Genomic DNA, 18,859 nt, shown 5'->3' on the forward strand with positions numbered 1-18,859 from the left:
ACAAGGTCAGATTGCAAGGGGGTCTGAGCAACCTGATCTAGCTGAAGATGTCCCTGCTTATTGCAGGGAAGGTGGACTAGATAACTCTTGAAGGTCCCTTCCAACCCAAACTGTGCTATGATTCTACAACTCTATGAAATACTGTGTTTGAAGTTTGCCATAATTAATCTGGATAGGAAGTCAAAACAGGGCTCAGCAGAGCCTTAGTAATGTTTCTGAGTGATCTTTTAGTGTCTTAAAAACAAAGTTTGTTTGAAGAATAAAGGGAGAAATCTGATTACCACCCTAGAAACCAGACAAGTCAGTGGAAGTCTAAGCCATTCAAGAGTTCCCTCACTTACCAGAACTTGTATCATAAGAAAAAAAATTTATGTTATTAAAATAATTAGTTATATCATACCGTTCAAATGTTTAAATGGCACTAGCAGAGTCACTGAATGACAGATACCCAGTATTTCTGGTGTTGACAGATTTTCACAAAGTGCCATTCATCAGTCTTGGCATAATTATTCCTATTGAAATAGGAGCCACACATGTTAACACAACATGTACATGGCATATAAGGTTTAATCAAAATAATGCTATTTTTGGATTTTTGATTGACAAGCTCTTTTTGCTGCTCCCTTAAATCAGCTGTGACATTATTAGCACACACACTTCTGATCAACATATCAGTAAATTTCAGGGTTGTTCTAACCATGATTTATCCACAAAAACGGGTAAAAATATTGTTTGTCATGCAGGTCTGTTAAACCCCTGCATAACAGATCATGCTGCTGTGTTCCAGCCATGTGGACCCTCCCTGCAAAGAAAAGATGATCTCTGCACCTCTTCAGCAGATGCTGTAATACTCATTAATACATGTTCTGGAGACCTGGGCTGTTGGAAACAGTGATATCAGCTGCTTTCAAATACTGAAAGAGAAGCAGAAAACCAAAATACTCATTTTGGAAGAGGGAGTTTTTTAATATAATTTCAAACCTAGAAAATCAATATTGATTACTTAGTTATTAAAAACAAATAATAATAAACGGATAGATTTATGTTCATAAGCTTTTCTCACATCTGGAGGAAAAATGTGCTTTGAAGAGTTTTGTTCTGAGTGCCAGTTGTGAGCCGATATGAATAAAAATAAAGAAGAACAGTGTCGAAACTTCAAGGATAGCTATCAAAGTGGAAGCGACCGGTAAGCCAGAAGCCAGCTTCTCAAAATTGGCATTCAAGAAGGATTCTTCTTAGCAAAAGACTTCTTTTTCTGGTCACAACAAATCATTCATTCATACATAAAATGCAGAAAATGCTGAAGCTCACCTTTTGGAAATATACCTTGACATCCATTTTAAGTAACCCTACTCTTATCATCACAAAGGCCTACCACGTACTAAATGCAGAGTACTGTATTTCCAAACCCACTCCTATTCCATTTAATTTTTCTTTTTTTTTTTAAATCCACATTAAATAGTGATAAGGTTAAAACATACAGAGAAGGTGAAAAGTAGTGAAGAAATAAAAGCGCTTCTTTGTAAATAACACTTTCAGTACAAATTCTGTCATTGCCACAACATCTGATGAGCACTTTGCAGTCATACTTTCACAGTGGTGCTGATATTCTTGTACTACACAGCACAGTTATTTGTGCAGAAAGCCTCAATTATTTCATGGCACTTGGTCGGAGATAAGCTGTGCAAAAGCCATTCTCTTTTTTAGAGAGTGGTGTATATCATTGCAGAAGGGAGTATGACCATCACCTGCCAACTGTGTTGATAAAACATGAAGCAGGCATGCAGCAAGGATACAACTTTTGATCATAACTTTAGCCTTTCCAAAATAATGGTACACGTTATTATACACATCACAGAGGAACAGAAAATTATGCAAGATACTTTACAGAATTCATTTTTAACTTGGGAAATGTATGCATGTGAGACAGCATGAGGGACAGAAATGACAATCCCACTGCACTGAGGGGACAACAGCAAGTTGTGCTTATTTCAATGCTTGAGAGTCTTTGTAGCAAGAAACCCAAAGCAACAGCTATGGGGAAAGATGAAAGCTATCACAGCCAACAGTGTCAGTGTTAATGAGGAAACAGTATCAATGCAAACTCTCTGTTGGCCACATGAGTGGGACAATGAAGCTCAATCTGCTGAATGTTCCAAAAATAAAATGACAAATTAAGCATCATCTAACACTTCTAAGAGTACGACAACAGCTTTTGTGTTTCCTGCCGAGAACCATATATTATCATGGAACACATGTAAATACACATTGTATATGCCAGAGCAATTCTTCACCCATAAAAATGTACCCATTCAAAGTCTGACAGGCATAAATGAGAAGGTTTAAAAATTTCCAGCAGAAGTAGCAATAAAATAAAATACACAGTGGATATTGTTTCTATTGGTTACCTTCACAAACCAGTTAATGAACAATATTAAAAACCATCTATAAAGGTGTCCTACAGATGACAGACAATGTTTCCTAATGATCTGTAATGCTTGAGATATTAAATAGAATCAAGAGGTATGTTGTATTACCACCAAATGCAAGATCAGAGAAAAGAATATACATCCCACTTACTGAGAGAAACTATGGTGTTTCATGAAAGAGAATGTTTCTGAGAAGACCTGATCATAAGTAGAGAACCAACTGATACTACTGCACCTTAACCAAATATCACAGATATTTTAACAGTGCAAAAGGGTGACATCTGTATTATGGGCAAGTGAATTTTATAATGTGAACCTTCCAATACTCTTCCAACTAACACAGTGGATGTAGGGTCCTGAAGAACTAAAGACCTTGCAAGAAGTTGCTCAAAATTTAACCCTCTGGACGTTCTGGATCACAGAATAATGTGTTTTGTCTTGGGAGGGGCACAACTAATCACATCAGTGATTTGCAAATGTTTTCTTGATCAACTTGGCACATGGAACACTCAACAGGGCAACCACTATACTTACAACTGCAATAATCATGATGAATAAAAAGCTGATAGGCAGACCTTGGCAAAGGTACGATTACTTAATCTCCAAAACAGGTCGGTAATTTGTCACATCAGCCCTTTTATGAACCATCAACCTCATTATCGCAGTTCACTGCACAAACTGCCCTTGGGAGTCCAATACTAATAGTGTGCAGAGAGAGGTAAGACACACAGTCCAAACCATCTCATTATAGATCCACTTTAAAGAAACACTTACATACTAGGGTGAAACAAGGATTACAGTTAGCAAAACAAAAATCAATATAAGGAACCCAATGGCTAAATGTGTTTTTTTAAGTAATACCATCAAAATGAACTCTAAGAAGCAGCCCAGGAAACCACCCATGTGACAAGTATCATTGATCTTGCTGTTAGTGAGCCTGTATGAATACCATCATTATACACTCCCCATGATCGGTAAAGGCACAGCATGAGAGAAGAACTGCATATTTGAAGACGAACATGCTTTAAAACAAAAGATATAAAGGACCTTCAATTTTGCATGTATGTGTCTGCATTATTCTCCAGGTGTAAGTCACAGCAGTGCCTAAGACCTCAAGCCTCTAAGTTGTTGGGTGCTCTGGGGAGCTCTTACTGCTTTTATTGAATTTGTGGGGAGCTGAGTATATTTAGTGACTTCTTGGCATCATTGATGCAAATTTCCCTCTATGCAGTTTTGAAAATGTGTGGTACAGTAAAGCAGAGATGAAGTTTGCTCATTAAATTCCATTAACAGCATTAAATACTCTAAATAGGTACCACAGCTCTGTTTTTTTATATAACTACTGAAGCATAAGAGGATAATCAGTCTTTTTCTTAAGGATGAAGCCAATAAAGTGTGACAAAACTTAAAATAAAATCAATTTTTTGGGAATTACGAAATACTTTGTCCTGTTTAATATCGCCAAGGTAGATCACCCCCAAACCTCTCATGCTTTATCTACTTCAAATTCACTTGCTTTTTTACTCTTAAATTTCATCTTGGCCCTATTATCCTCTTTGTGACACCACTGTGATTTTCAGTAGGAAAAAGGTAATTCTTCAAGTGTCTGAAATAGCATTTTGAGAATTCAATACGGACAGAAATTTTGTATCAACTTTACATCTTCAGTTTATCTTTAAATCTGAGAACAACTTATCCATGAAAAGAAAAAAAAAATATTGAGTTACGTTAAGTTGGATTGGAGGCTGGAAAAGAATAGGAGGAGCTACCAAACAGTACTATGGTTTTACTTCCAAAATTTAACTGTTTTATAGGCTAGCTTAGCAAAAAATGCAAGACTATAGCATAATTTTTGGTTAGTTCCCAGCCCACAGGGAAATAATGCACACCCATAACTGATTTTGTTTGCACAGATATGCTGACCTAAACTGACTTCACATTCTTCAGTACATTATATCTAGTGATATTTTCCCATTTACTTTTCCATATACTGCCTTGGAAGCAGATCAGCTAGAACTGAAATACAGTAGGTTTCAAACCATGGGAATCAAAACCACAGATGGAAAAAAAAAAAGAGTTTCCATGATTTTTTTACCAGCTTGTACCAGGTAAGTCTCTGACTCTGGAACAATTGTTTCTATCGTTGTATGAAGGTTTCATTTTTTAAAATGCCAACCAAACAACCTGTTGTACAAATGGGTAGTTCTGCTTCCCTCCATCCTCCTTTCTTTCAGCCCTTGTCTGACTGAGCAATAACCAGTTCACACTGGAAGCTCACACAACATGAGTTCCCAAAAATAGCTCGTTGTGGGGTCAGACAAACCCTAGAGCCAGCCTAGAGGATGAGATGGGACCATGTGTGTGAAAGAAGCATGTTTGGTCCAAATTTCTCATTAGACAGGCTTACTAGTTAGGCACAATCTCAGAAAGCCTATTTTTTTTTTCCCACAAATATTCTTTTGTAAAATATACAATGATTTGGAAGTCTGTCCTCTAACAGTATTTGTAGAAAACGTCAGTGCCTCCTCTATAACACTCTGGTAAACTCAGCACATTAATACAAATGTGCTTGATGCTTCCTTCTGCTGTTACAGGTGTTTCTTACTTCCCCTGCACCTTTTTTTTTCCAACGGCTCTACACATCATATTTTAGAACATGAGGGTCTAAAATGTTATATATTCATATTTTACTCCTTGGATCAGCAGTTTAATTATTAACATATAATCTTACAAACATTCAGTACTACTTACAATCACACCTAAACACAAAGAGTTATTATCTACCTTTGAGCTTGCTCGTTAAAAGTCTGTTTTCTTCCCATATAGAGCTGGCAAGAGGTAAGGATGTCTTCTACTACCTGCACAGATCCTGAATAAACGTGTCCATTTCCTTTCCTTTAGTTTCCCCAAAATAATGAAAACAGTGTCTTGCCTTGGTTAACTGACTCTTATCCCTGACACAGAAGAATAGAGGCGAACTAAAAACTGTGGCCAAATCTCGGAGAGTGCCATGAATCGATAGGGCTGAAATGTACTGTGAACTGCTTTCATATTTGTGTGATACTTCATGTAATAAACCCCCATCGGAGTTAACAGAAAAATGCATCTACTCTCTCTAACACTTCAAATCTTATATGAAAAATATCTCAAGTTGCACAAGGAAAAAACTGAAACAACAGACATAAGAGAAATGTGTGACGTCAGCTACAAAAATATCTCAGATACAATTGTATCAAGAGATCTTTTTTGGAAAGTAGAGTTATTCTCGAGTAGCGTAAGGGCTTCTCCCTCCACTTTTCCATTCTCTCCAACACTCAAAGCCCACGTAGGAGTCATTTTGAAGTTTTCTCTTAGAGAAGAGTGAGACAAACCACAGCACCAATAGCCTTGATTTAATTAAAAGGGACAGAGATTCTCTTAAAAGCATCCTTTTGCTTGAGGAACAAAAGAGACAAAAAGCAGAGTAACACGGTGGGGCTCACAACACTCCCAAGGAACTGTGAAAAATAAAGCGTTCATTGCTGACGAGAGCACAGAAGGGAACAAACCAGCACTACCTCCTCCCAAGAGCCTGACGAGCCTCAGAATCCTCTCGGTGGTAAGGCCTGTGCTTCCCACCGCCCCCGCAGCCTCCAGGTGGAAAGGATAAGGACGCTTGGCCAAGGCTGCAGTGCCCAGGCCCGGGCCCGGGCCCGAGTCAGGGCGTTCCCAGGGCGAGGGTCCCTCCCGGGGGGCGGAGAGCTGCAGGTGACGCGGTGAGAGCGAAGGAGCCCGGGCACCCGACCCCTCCGGCCTTGGCTGTGCGCAGGCAGGAGGAGAGCGGGTGAGTGCTGAGGGGCTTTCTGCGCTCTCACCCGCGTGGGAGCTGTGCCTTCCCCCTTACACACCCTCTGCCACGGGACCACAGAGGTTTGTGGCTCCTTTAGCTGAGAAGGCACAGGCAGGACTTTAGGGGGTTTCCACGGGCCTGTTCTGCTGCCTGTAATTGTGTGTGAGCTGGCCCCTGGGGCTATAGTGTCGGCCTGAAAATTGCTCGCCTTGTTCCATCGCAGAGGGTAGTGCCTGATGGCCTTACCTGGGGAGAGATGAGGGCGGGCAGGTGGCACTCAGTGTGGCCATGCTGTAAAGCTTTAAGGGCTCGCAGCTCCAGGCTCTTGCGCTCACCCTCACCTGTAATGCTACTTGTCATGTCTGTGCTAATGATACAGGCTGATTAGATTTGAAGCTAAGATTATGCAGTGGCACTTCCTCCATTTCCAGAATTTATTTTTTTTTGAAGGTCAGGTAATTAGATTACAGTGCATTGCCTTGTATCATTAATTTTAAATATATTCTAGTATGTTTATTCCATTTTTTAGACCACTATGCCTTTGAACTCTACTAAGCAAAATGTTCATATTTTTGTATGACTCCTTAATAACTAGGGCGTAAATACACTAGATATTATTTTGCCCTAATATAAACCAAGAATTTCTGAGCTAAGTCACATCAAAGGTCCATCTACTCCTCAACTGCTGAGTGTCTGTAAGACTAAGAATAGGGGAAGGATACTTCATATGCTCTTAGCCTTGTTGGCGTTTTCAAGAGCCTTGCTAGGCTCGAAGTAGCTCTGATTATTTGGTAACTGTCTGAGTTTCTTGCCTGTCATCCTTGAATTCATCTGGTCTTTGACATACTTGAATCTTTTGTTAGTGAGTTTCATAGATCTGGTTTGTGATATTTATATTGTGGAATACAAATGCTCTGCCTTTCACCTATCCATTGTGAAGCCAAGCAGACTTATTTCCCTTCATTATGTTGACAAACCTTAGAGGAAGAAAATCCCTCTTCTCATTCTGTATCTAACATACCAAATACAGTTGAAATGATCACTATAAAACGATATGCATCTCTGTTCATGATCATATATAGCAAGACCCACCTCTTATGGATGGACGTGCCTTTTATAATGGCTGCAGCTTAGCCAAATTACTGTGCTTGGTTAATTCTTCCCAAAATTCAAGTAAAGAGAAAAAAGTAAAATACTTGTATTTTTGTACCAAGATGCCATGCTAGAATTGGACCTAACCTGAGATAATGCAGTCTATCTACAGACAGCTGTGTTTCCAGAGTAGACACAGAGCACAGCAATATCAAACCGTAGCTTTTCATACATAAGTCTTAACTAACTTTTACTCGTGTTTTGGAGGAGATAACAGACAATCAGAAACCCTTTCCTTTGAAGGTCTTGGTATGTAAATACTGTGCTTCAGTATTGAATGGCAGTTCTAATTTCCCTCCACCTTGAAGTATGCCTGGCTAAATTTTTAACATTTTTTATCTTTTTAACATTTTGATCAAATTTTTGCTCCCACTAGGTGGCATACACTCTAAATGCACACTGGTATCCTTTGGGGGAGATCATTATAAGCCTGAGTGATCCTAGATTGTATCTTTCTTTTCCTGCACTTTCCTAATCATTCATTTCCATACTGTCTCTTTTAGTTAAAATTTAAGACTAGTGCTAAGTACAGAAGGACTTCTTGTCAATGGGTGTAAAAGCCAGGCTTTTATACTACTAGTCATCACAACTCACGGGGTATGAACACCTTAAATGATTTGTAGCAACCAAAGATTTAGCCAAAATTGTTTTCAGCTCTCAATCTAAAAAATGATACATGCACATTTGGGTAGGTTTCTGTTTGTTTTCCACTGTGCTAATCTTGTTCTTTGTTCGCAGAATCCATCCCTAACTGTCCCTAACTTTTTCTCTTGTGGTATTCAGGTGTTAGAGTAAAGTTCAAAGAATGTATGTTATTTTTATCTGCTCGCCTAGGACGTGATTCCTTAATAAACTTCAGTGCCTGCTTATTTATTAAGTTTGTGTTAAATGAAGAAGTCAGTGTAATCAAAATAAACAGTGAGCGCAGCATACATTATTTTTCAAAACTTATGTTGTCCTTGCTGTTTCTCTTAAATTACTGTACCTGCCTGTAATCCCAGTGCTATATATACTCTGCCCTTCACCTCTCTGCTTTTGGAACACCTTGCAACTGTACTGTTTTAGTGAACTAAAGTGTCAAATGGCTTTCTGCATGTAGGTAAAAAACTATAAAGTAAGAATGAAAACTCTTTTTGTTTTTGGATATCATGAAGTTTACAGCAGAGATGATTGCTCAAGCACCATAGTTCAGGCATAATGTTTATAAAAAGGCAGAGAGAGACATGGGCAACAGTGAGAGGGATGTAAGAACCTGATGTAAGTGCTGCAGTAGAGAAGAAGGATACTGCCTCCTTGGGGCAGAATAGTAGTGGTGAAGGAAGTATTTTGCATTAGTTAAGTACATAATGACAGTAAATCTACAGGTGCTGAATTGTATTTGTTTTAGGTGTGGATCCTGTTCTCACACATCAGCATAAACCAACAGCATTATGGATGATTGTAGACTCACGCTGGCATAATACCAAGTAAGTGAAAGAAGAGCTACCTCTGCTGACAGTCAGTTTTCCAAAGAGAATCCCTAACTATGCAGGCATTGTGCTTTATGCTCTGTGTTCTGTAGGGAGGAGCAAGGATGCATCCATGTCAGGTGCAGAGAGGGCAGGAGCGGATATGCCTGAGAGTACTGAATCATCACTGCTCTTAGGGGCAATTGGAGTAGTGTTGTCTGATACAGCTCAGGTTTTAAACTGCAGTTTAAACAGTTAATTTCATCAAGTAATCCTTGAGAACCTTCTATCTGCTCTAGAGAATCTCAATATCTTTTGCATTTTACTTCACTAATATTACTGGATTGCAAACCTCTTGCAAGTGGGGGCCAATACCCCATGAACAGTAGCATCAAATTTAGGATGATTGCCAGGCGAAGTAATTGTTTATAAATTATGAGGAAAGATTACCAGTCTACTTCTTTCACCTTCTTCCCCTCTCTAATTTTGGATGAAATTGAAGGGAAACTTGGATAATAACTGAGTAGAAAGTACTGTACATGAATACCTGTAATTCAAACAGGATTTATAGCCTTCTCAGAACATTACCGTCAGCTTGAGAGCTCAGAAATTTAAATTAAGATAAATATGCTGTCATTAATTTCAACCATTAATAGATGGAGGTTAGGGAATTAAAATTCCTTCTATATTCTTTTGTAAAAAAGAATTTTTTACAAGGAGTATTTATAATAGTGGCTCTTTATTGGATTCTCTGTGAGATGAAAAAAGCTTATGTTGTGAGAGCACAAAGCATGTGATCTTTGAAAATCTAGCTACTTTAGGTCTGCATTAATAATTTTTCTATATTACTTTTAAAATTCTTGGCTGTATGTTTTCTCCTCTGCTCCTTTTTTCCCCTCAGTGGCTACTTTTTCTTTTTGACTATACTACATAAAATATTCTAAGGGCAAATTTTGGTTCTTTGTTTGGAATGTTCAGTAACATTGCTTGGAATTCCAATGAAATCTGTGTGACTAACCTGCAGAGTGTTTTAAGCACAGTGTTCCTGGAGCAGTTCTGTTTCCTCATTTTGTTCTTTTGGTCAATGATTTAACTTGGTTTCTCCCATGGCTTTCTCCTCCCTGTACTTCTTCTCTGAGACACTGCTTTGGTTGGATTTAGATAGAGAGATTAAGACAAGTAAAATTTGCTGTCATTCTTTCCTTCCACTATGAAGAAAGAGCCCCATGCAAATCCCTCAACTGGAGTCACTGCCCACCTGTGACTTATGCTTATGAATTCCACAAAGAGAATATTGCATTACAGTTTCAATCTCTAGTTTCCAAGTGCAGACATTGATATTACAGAGTTAGCTCAAAGCCATCAATCATTAGAAAGCTTATTGACTGTTCAAAATAGTTCTATCAATATCTCATTTGCTGTCTGATCTAATGCACAGGCTGTGTAATGCCAGTGCAATGACTCCATCTTTCAAAGGATAAGACATAATTTCTTACAAGTGTTTGTAAAAGGCCTACATTTTTATGTCTGACCCACTGAGTTAGATGGATGTGTTTGGCCTACTTTGCTACTAGGCTGGTATCTGTGAAGAAAAATTGTTCCTGCAGCATATGTTTCAAGTACATGTAATAAGAACATTTAAGGAAATACTTACTCTGATGAAATACTACTCCAAGTTAGGCTTTTGGAATGGATTTGTGTAGTCAGGGTTAAACGATAGGCATTGCCTTTATTATATCGAATCCAAACCAGTATTTAAAAAAGCCTGATCTAGCTGAATGATGCCCCATGAAAATAATCCAAAATGGTGAGAAACCCCAGCTTTAGATCATGTTCTGGCTTTGCACTGTTCTTTGTATCTGCTGACTTGTCCCAGAATGGCAGTATGTGTGCAGGCAGCTTTTCCCTTTCTTTAGCTCTGGGAAGATTTTGCAATCACTTAATGCTGGATTGGGTATCAGGCCTGAGCAAATCCAAATGCTGCCCAGTCCTCTCAAGGTTTCCCTGACTGGATATCTAGGAGCCAAGGACAGCACATGTATGCAGATTCCCTCGAGCAGATGAAGCAGAAGATGGACAGAGATGTATTTCCATCCTTTGCAATTCAATGGCCAGAACAGCTGGGCTAATGTTTAGGGGCAGGAGGGGTTAATGATTTGCTGGTGGTATAGGCCAGCAGCTAATTACTTTCTGTCTCCTACAATAGGGAAGCAGGATGGAATAGCCTCTGTCTAATCTGCAGCCATTCCTGTGGAATGCTCCAGTGCAGAAACATGCTGCTCCAAGCTCTCTCTTTGTGACATTGCCTAGCCCTCAGTAAAATATGTAAACACTTGTTGTGTCTTAGGGGCATAAGAAGGCTTAGCCTTTGTAGGAAGTCTATGGTAATAACAAACTTTTTGATACATCCTAGCATCTGAATAAGAAAGAGGGTTCACAAGGAAGCAGGTTTTCATAGCATTGTACAAATATTCAATGTAGTTTTCTAGATATACCCAAGCCCAAGGGCTATATGCCTTTGCATAACATTGTAAACCAATTAACTCCTGTTAAGTGCAAGTATGATGTTGAAACCAAAAGATTTCTTCTAAGATTCTGGTATTTCAACATTTGGACTAACAGGAGCTGATGTGAAATCTTAACTGAATCTGAGATGAACAGTCATGCAATGAGATGGTTTTAAGATGACTTGCTGGTATACACTTCAAAGATGGCCAACAATAGGCATTCTGGAAAGCCTAGTTTTTTCCTCTCTCCCCAAAGAGCAGATCAGGGTACCTGATGGGAAGTATTTCCTTCTGGGAAAAAAAGGTAAGGTTCATAAAATTTTCTTTTCAGGTATTGGGATTAAAATTTCACGATTCTAAAACTCAAAAATTGCCTTTAGGAAATGGCAGCTCAGTTTTATAATTTTAAATATTCCCATTATGTGTTTTTAATTACTTTTTCATGTGTTTTCTCCTTTTAGAACTAAATATGCAAAACTAGGATTTTCAGTAGCTTTTAATAGGAACGTTTAAAAAAGTTTAGAAATACCAACACATTTCTACAATTACAAAAAACACTTTTAAGAAAAAATAAGTTTGAACCTATTTGTTTTGAATCAGAAGAAGCCCTTTTTTGAGGGGCAAGGGATGGAGAAAGCAAATCCATCTGAAGTCAGTCTCTCTAATGAATAAGTGTTTTCTGCTATGGGGAAAAATAATCAGGGCTAAACAAGAATGTCACACTTCTTGTGTTGTGTGGTTGTGTCCCCCTGTCCCCCCAGCCCCACACACCCTCTTGATATCCTCACTTGCAACTGGGAATGCTATGGCTTTCTGGTGCCACTGAGATTTAGGAATGCTAAAACTCAGTTCAGATCTGGCATATGCTGCTCTTCAGGCATTCTTGATAAAATTGAGATTGTTGATCTGAGGATTAATTCACTGAAGTGAGCGCAAAACAATCCATATGCAGTCATGGGGTGGAAATCTGTGCTTTTGATCAGAAACACCCAGGAAAGTCAACCAGTAAACGGATATTATTAAGAACCACAGACAACGAAGTGCGGAGTCTCCTCAGGAGACCAAAATACACAGATCTGAAAAACTAATAAATATCTAATGTTGCTTCATGGAGAGAATACTTAGGACTAACTCCTGAGAATTATTATGATAATAACTGCATTAGATATGTAGGAGAATTTTAGAAATACTTATGGTAAATGTGAATAAATAGAAGTGAGTGTTTGAGGTGGTAAAAAAAGGTGAATATTATCACTTATTTATACAAAATAATGAGTATGTGATGTTTTTCTCAGTTTCCTCAGGCTGATAGCACAGAGTAAGACAGCCTTGGTTAAGCTACTGTTTATTGTAGATAACGAGTAAAATATAAGTTTTTTACTTGCATGCATGTCTAAGTTTCAGTAAGCAGGTAGGCAACATAGAGCTGTCATGACTAGGTTATTTTCTAGAATCTGCAAGCAAATTCTTGGTCTGTTGCATTAGGTACTGTGTACAGAGCATCATAAGGCTCTGCTTTTTAAAAACGTCCTAGTCTTATAAAGCAAAGGAATTATGGATATAAAAAAAGAATTAATAAGACTTTTCTAGCACAATTTGAGATGGTATTACACTACTTCTGTTTGTTGACTACTTAATGGGGCTGAGAACATCAATGTGACACTGTATATATGTGTTGCTGCACATTTTATTGTGGCTATTTTGTGCAGGAAAAAATATAGAGGTGATGATAGTTCTCAGAGACTCTCAGTGTATCACTGTAAAATTTCTTTTAGCTTGTGCATTGTACTGTAGCAGCAACACAATACCATTATAAAAAGTGTAACTTTGAGTATAAGAATGTAAAAAGTGCCACACTTTGGACTTTCAATATGTAAATAATAGAGAATAATAACATAACCTTTTACATAATTTCCTCCAATCTCAAGTGATATAATTAATTTCTTTATAGGTATACAAGTTTGCTTCTGTTCATGAATATAGTTTACTTGTGTGAATGAATTATTGGACGAAGCATTGTTAAGATGCTTGGATTGTGAAGTATTACAAAGAGCTCTCTCATAAGCTGAGATGAGTTGTCTGTGGGACATGCAAGGGTGCCACTTTACAACATATATATATATATATATGTGCTATATTTGTTTTCTATATATTCTTTTTCCACCTCTCTATCTATAAACGTTATTGATGACAATGTGAATGTTCTTTCAGAAGACACCATATAACGTTAACATTAGAGTAGAGCACTACCAATTTGAGTGGGGAATAAATATTAGGACCTCCTAAAATAAAAGATCTTCTGTCTTCATGCAAGTGTAGTCAGTTATAAAATTGTGGAACGGATTACAAAAGAGTTATCACTGTAGTGTTTATATGGATGAGAAGCTGTTTTTGTTAAAACTGTGATGGAGATATATAGGAGAGACCATTCTGTACTTGTCTTTTGCATGGTGGATGAAAGGTAATATGTGTCATTTTCTTTTTTCTCCTGCATGGAAAAGTCAGATATAGTCCTAAGCACTCCCTGGGCCATGTGAGGAGATGCTATTTTGAATGTAGGTCAGAAGAGACAAGAAAAGTTGGGCTGCTTTGTCTAAACAAGCCAGTAGTCAGTTCTGGACAGGAGGAAGTCCCTTGTAAGGTAGACAAAGCAAGCACACTCCAGGTGCTGACCAGCTCTCCTCCACTTTATTGTGTGTGATATGAACTATTGTGGCCTTTGAGCTGAAAAATATACTATAATCTTTTTCACAGCAATGTAGAGGAAACTCTAGAAAGACACATCACTCCTCATTTGATGACTTGATGGCAGTGAATGTGAGCTGTTGATCTTCTATAACAAAACATGTAGAAATAAGCACATTAGCCAACTTTGTAGACAGCCAAGATACAACATTCAATCTTCCCTTTACAGAACATACTGATCCTCCAAGGGTTTGCCATGCAAAGTTAGCTGCTGTAGGTCCTATAAACTTGTCATTTAAACTGAAGTCACAAGAGGCTGAAAGAATGTATTGCTAGTCACTGTAGAAGCACTGCTAAATCTATAGGTAGTCTGTGGGGTTGAACTGATTGTTGTGTCCCAAAATATGTATCCTGTTGTCAAATGCAGCAAGACCGTTCAGTTGCAACAAAATCTAAATACCAAACTGTAATGTCAGGTCTAGTGAGAGATTTATTGTTGCTGTGAAAAGCAGTAAGCTCCCGGAATCTGTTGTTCTTTTTTGTGTATATGTGTGTCTGTTCTGGACTTTCATGGTTTTGTTTTGTTGTTTGCTTCATTGATTGGTTTTTCTACCATACACATAAATTGCAACTGTAGAGTTGCAATTTTGGAAAAATCCTGGCCACTTTTATTGAATTATCAGTGAGATAATGGAAGAAGGGGAAGAGGAAACAGTGTACTTTTCAGTCCTGCAGCATTTTGGAAAGGTTTAACCCTATGAGATGAAGTGAAGGTGATAAATTGTACTGTCAATTTTGACCAATCAAGCAATGAAATGGCAATAAGAGGATACTGCTTTCTAGCATGTTTGGTTTGGTGTTTTTTTAAGTTCTTTGTGGCAAAATTTTGCAAGTAAATGTTACTTTCATTAGGAGCCTCTGCCGGTTATCTTGTTTTCTTTAGAATGCTTTCCATCCTTCAGAAGGAAGTTTCTTTGGAATTTGTACAAGGTATTTGTTATCTGAAGTAACAACTTCTGCCTGAAAAGGACCATACTTTTAGCCGTGAATGAGAATTGATACAAGTACTTTGCCTTAACTCTTAATTATATCTTTGTTTACTTTGTATCCTGGTGGAGATTTACTCTGGTAATCAATTACTGCAGCACCCCTTGTGATTTTATTTTCTGCTAAACAATCAATTCTCCACAAACATCAATTTAAGAAGACAGTTCTGTTTGTCTTTTTTTAAGCAAATGACCATGTGGCATTTTTTAGTTGAGAGTGGAAGCTAGAAGGGTCTCCTTTCCTAATTGTGAGCGTCAGACAATTATTATTAAAGCAGAAGAGTTAAAGAAACCTGTTGTGAAGAACCTTACTATAAATGGTCAAATCTGTACGAGTTCTCCTTCCTCCTCTTATTTTTCATATTTGGGGTTTCTTAAGGACTGAAAAGTTTGTAAATATGCTTGGAATGAGCATAACCTTATTTCCTTGGAGTCCTTGGAAATGATTTTATTGACTTTGGGAGACAGGCATAATCCGGTAATGAAGATCTTATCCTGACATATCCAGTAAAATGAAACGTGTTTTCTGAGACAGAAAGATCGGTCTCTGAGCAGAAGCAATTTTCTGATGAAGCTGTAAACCACTTACGGGTGACTCCTGGAAGGGATTGCTGCCTGAGAGAACATTTGAGGTTTTTTGATTTCTCTGTTGTGAATTCTTAAATAAACTATGCCTGCTTGTCCATGTTCCCTTGCATGGAGAGGCAATGGTGTGGTCCTCTGTGTAATCAAGAAGTATCAACACAATCAGGCTCTCGCATATCATGAGATAGAGCTCCACCAGCTTTTCATGAACCCAGACATGGTGGGAATCTTGAGAGGACATGACACAGGTAGAATTATTAGATCCATTAACTGTGATGGGGATTGATTACCTTTGCAGTAAGGCAAGCAGGTATTGTAGAGCTGTTTCCTAATAACTCCACAGTTTAGTGGAAAGGCTGTATCCTTGGGGGAACTTACTAGTGCACAGATGATTTCCAGAATTGTGGGAGCTTTCATTTAGCTCTAAATGATTTATTCATAGAGGTCTTAATTTGAAAAAAAAAAATAGGACTCCAGAAATCTCACAATGCATAAACAGCATATTTTACAGTATTTCTAGTTAATATCTAATGAGACAACACATCCTTCCTGGAATTCCTGCTTCTAACTCCAATTATTGTTAATGAGAATTTTATGCCCTCTGCACTAAAAAGAATATGTTAAGGATATACTCATGCAACAACTTTTGGCTATATATTCACTCTTAACACCTCAAAGGGAGATGAAGATAGTGTGTGTGCCAATATGTTCTTAATTAGTATTATCATCAATTATAAATACTGCAGCTTGCTGCAAACATTGAATCTGGATTCAGCTAGGGTCTCAGAGCATCCAGCATCCCAGGCTGTTAGGACTATACTGGTTGGTAGATAAGATTTCTGAGAAGTGTGCTATATTTTAATTACCAATTTTAGCTATAACAGCAGCTATGTTATTTCAGAGAAATAAAAAAGAAATCTGCTACAGCAGCCCATCAGTGTAGCCCATCTGACTGTCTAGTGTACATATATGTTATGTATATTTTACAGTCTCAGGTTAATGGAACCTCCTAATTGCTGATATAGGGAAATGTCTTTTATGCTTACAGTGAAATATAGATGAATCCATAGCATGTTACTGAAAGTCATGTGTGGTTGTCCAAGTTTGATCAAACAGAAAAATAATTCTTGCCTAATCAACTGTTAATCTAATGGGAAGGTATTGAGATTTTTGGGTTTCATTTGAATTTTTGAAGTACATTATATGTGAGATAAAGGAGAAGTATCTAATACAAGAAGTATTAGATTCTTTAGTTAAGACAGAAGTAAAATGAGGGCTTACTTTGGACTTTAAAACCCTTGTCATCCTTTGAGATAGCAGTTTGCACTGTTGAGTGGTTGTATCTAGCTGACACCTGTGATTACTGCATTTCCACAAAACTATGTCCACAGACTTATTTAGTAAGAGCAGTCTCTAGGATTGACCTTGAGCAGTCAGTGAAGATGGTTCCTTTGTTCTTCTATTGGTAACTTTCTACAGGGGAAAAACCTCCGTCTGATGCCTGATGGTACAATAGTTTGAGCCAAGTGCAAGTGAAGTCCAGGCAATATGGTCATGTACAAATTCAATCACTTAGGTTCTTAACAAAATTAAAGCTTTTTTTTTTTTTAAAGTGCAAAAAACCAGATCTTCACAATATGTGCTTGTGCACTGTGTGTTAACCTCTGACATACTGTACAATTTCTAATGTGGAACAATCTGTGGAGTCTGAAATATCTTACAGGGAGTTGTTAAGTCTTTTTTGCCTTTGTATCATTTGCTGATATCCTTAGTGAAACAGTTCTCTTTTTACTCTTGAAAAATGCCAGTCATTTCCAGCACAGTGAATAATCTGCCTGCTAAATTATTTACATTAATTTACAGCATGATCTATAAAAATAAAGCATTTTGAATTTTGTATGTATGCCAGATTGTTATAAAAGAAACAAACATTTTTTTTTTTCTCGTCCTTAAAATTAGATGTCTTTGGCATATGGTGAAAATATAAATACACGTGTTCAGACAGGATCCAAGTGGATATTACGTGTGTTTATATCAGCATTCAAATTCAGTTACATTTAAATGTTGACTTCTCTGCAAAGGTAACAGACAAATGATGGTTTCTTTTCACTTGGAGTCTGTCATGACCTCTGGAAATGCAATCCCTACTCTGTTATTGATAGCTAAATGTCAGTTCATTTGTATCTGAAAATAATTGGGAGCTAACTATGTAAGACAGAAAATGCGTTTCTCAGGCCTTCATCTAACCCAACAGGTATATTAGTTCTTGTAAAACTCTCTGAGTGTCCAGCAGGTCTCACTGTGATTGTTTTAGACCTGCTTAATCTTCATCAGGTTAAATGAGCAAGGAAGCTGGTGAAGGGGCTGGAGCCCAAGTCATATGAGGAGTGGCTGAGCTGGGGTTGTTTAGCCTGGGGAAAAGGAGGTTCAAGAGAGACCTTATCGTTCTCTACAACTAGTTGAAAGGAGGCTGTTGTTTGATAGGACAAGAGGAAACACTCAAGTTGCATCAGAGGAGGATTAAATTGGATATTAGGAAAAACTCCTTCAATTAAAGCATTTTCAAGCACTGGAACAGGCTGCCCGGGGAAGTAGTTGAGTCACCATACATGGAGGTACTGAAAAGACATCACAGAATCACAGAATATGCCAAGTTGGAAGGGACCCACAAAAATTATCAAGTCGAAATTCTGGCCCTGCACAGGACCATCCCCAGGAGTCACACGAGAGTATTGTCCAAATGCTTCTTGAACTCTGTCAGGCTTGGTGCTGTGACCACTTCCCTGGGAAGCCTGTTCCAGTGCCTAACCACTCTCTAGGTGAAGAACTTTTTCCTAATACCCAACCTAAACCTCACCTGACACAACTCCAGGCCATTCCCTTGGGTCCTGTCCCTGGTCACCACACGCAAGAGATCAGTGCCTGCTTCTCCTCTTCCCCTCACGAGGAAGTTGTGACTGCAATGAAGTCTTCCCTCAGCCTCCTCCAGGCTGAACAGGCCAAGTGACCTCAGCTATTCTTCAAACGACTTCCCCTCAAGGCTCTTCACTGTCTTCATTGCCCTCCTATGGACACTCTCTAATAGCTTAATGTCTTTCTTACATTGTGGTGCCCAAAACTACACACAATATTCAAGGTGAGGCCACACCAGTGCAGAGCAGAGCGAGACAATCACCTC

At 38.2% G+C, this 18,859-nt stretch overlaps 2 long non-coding RNA genes across 2 annotated transcripts in view; one reads left to right on the plus strand and one right to left on the minus strand.

The window, feature by feature from the left end:
• LOC108500880 overlaps positions 1 to 6,189 on the minus strand; it is a 96,439-nt gene extending 90,250 nt beyond the window's left edge. The window contains exon 1 of the long non-coding RNA XR_001876046.1: positions 5,987 to 6,189. This is a non-coding gene — a long non-coding RNA (uncharacterized LOC108500880). The remainder of the gene's footprint in view (positions 1 to 5,986) is intronic.
• Positions 6,147 to 18,859, plus strand: part of LOC108500879 — a 356,100-nt gene continuing 343,387 nt past the window's right edge. Inside the window, exons 1-2 of the long non-coding RNA XR_001876045.1 lie at positions 6,147 to 6,252; positions 8,798 to 8,876. This is a non-coding gene — a long non-coding RNA (uncharacterized LOC108500879). The remainder of the gene's footprint in view (positions 6,253 to 8,797; positions 8,877 to 18,859) is intronic.

The sequence above is a fragment of the Lepidothrix coronata genome, unplaced genomic scaffold, assembly GCF_001604755.1.
Source record: "Lepidothrix coronata isolate B3197 unplaced genomic scaffold, Lepidothrix_coronata-1.0 Scaffold96, whole genome shotgun sequence".
Taxonomy (NCBI): Eukaryota; Metazoa; Chordata; class Aves; order Passeriformes; family Pipridae; genus Lepidothrix; species Lepidothrix coronata.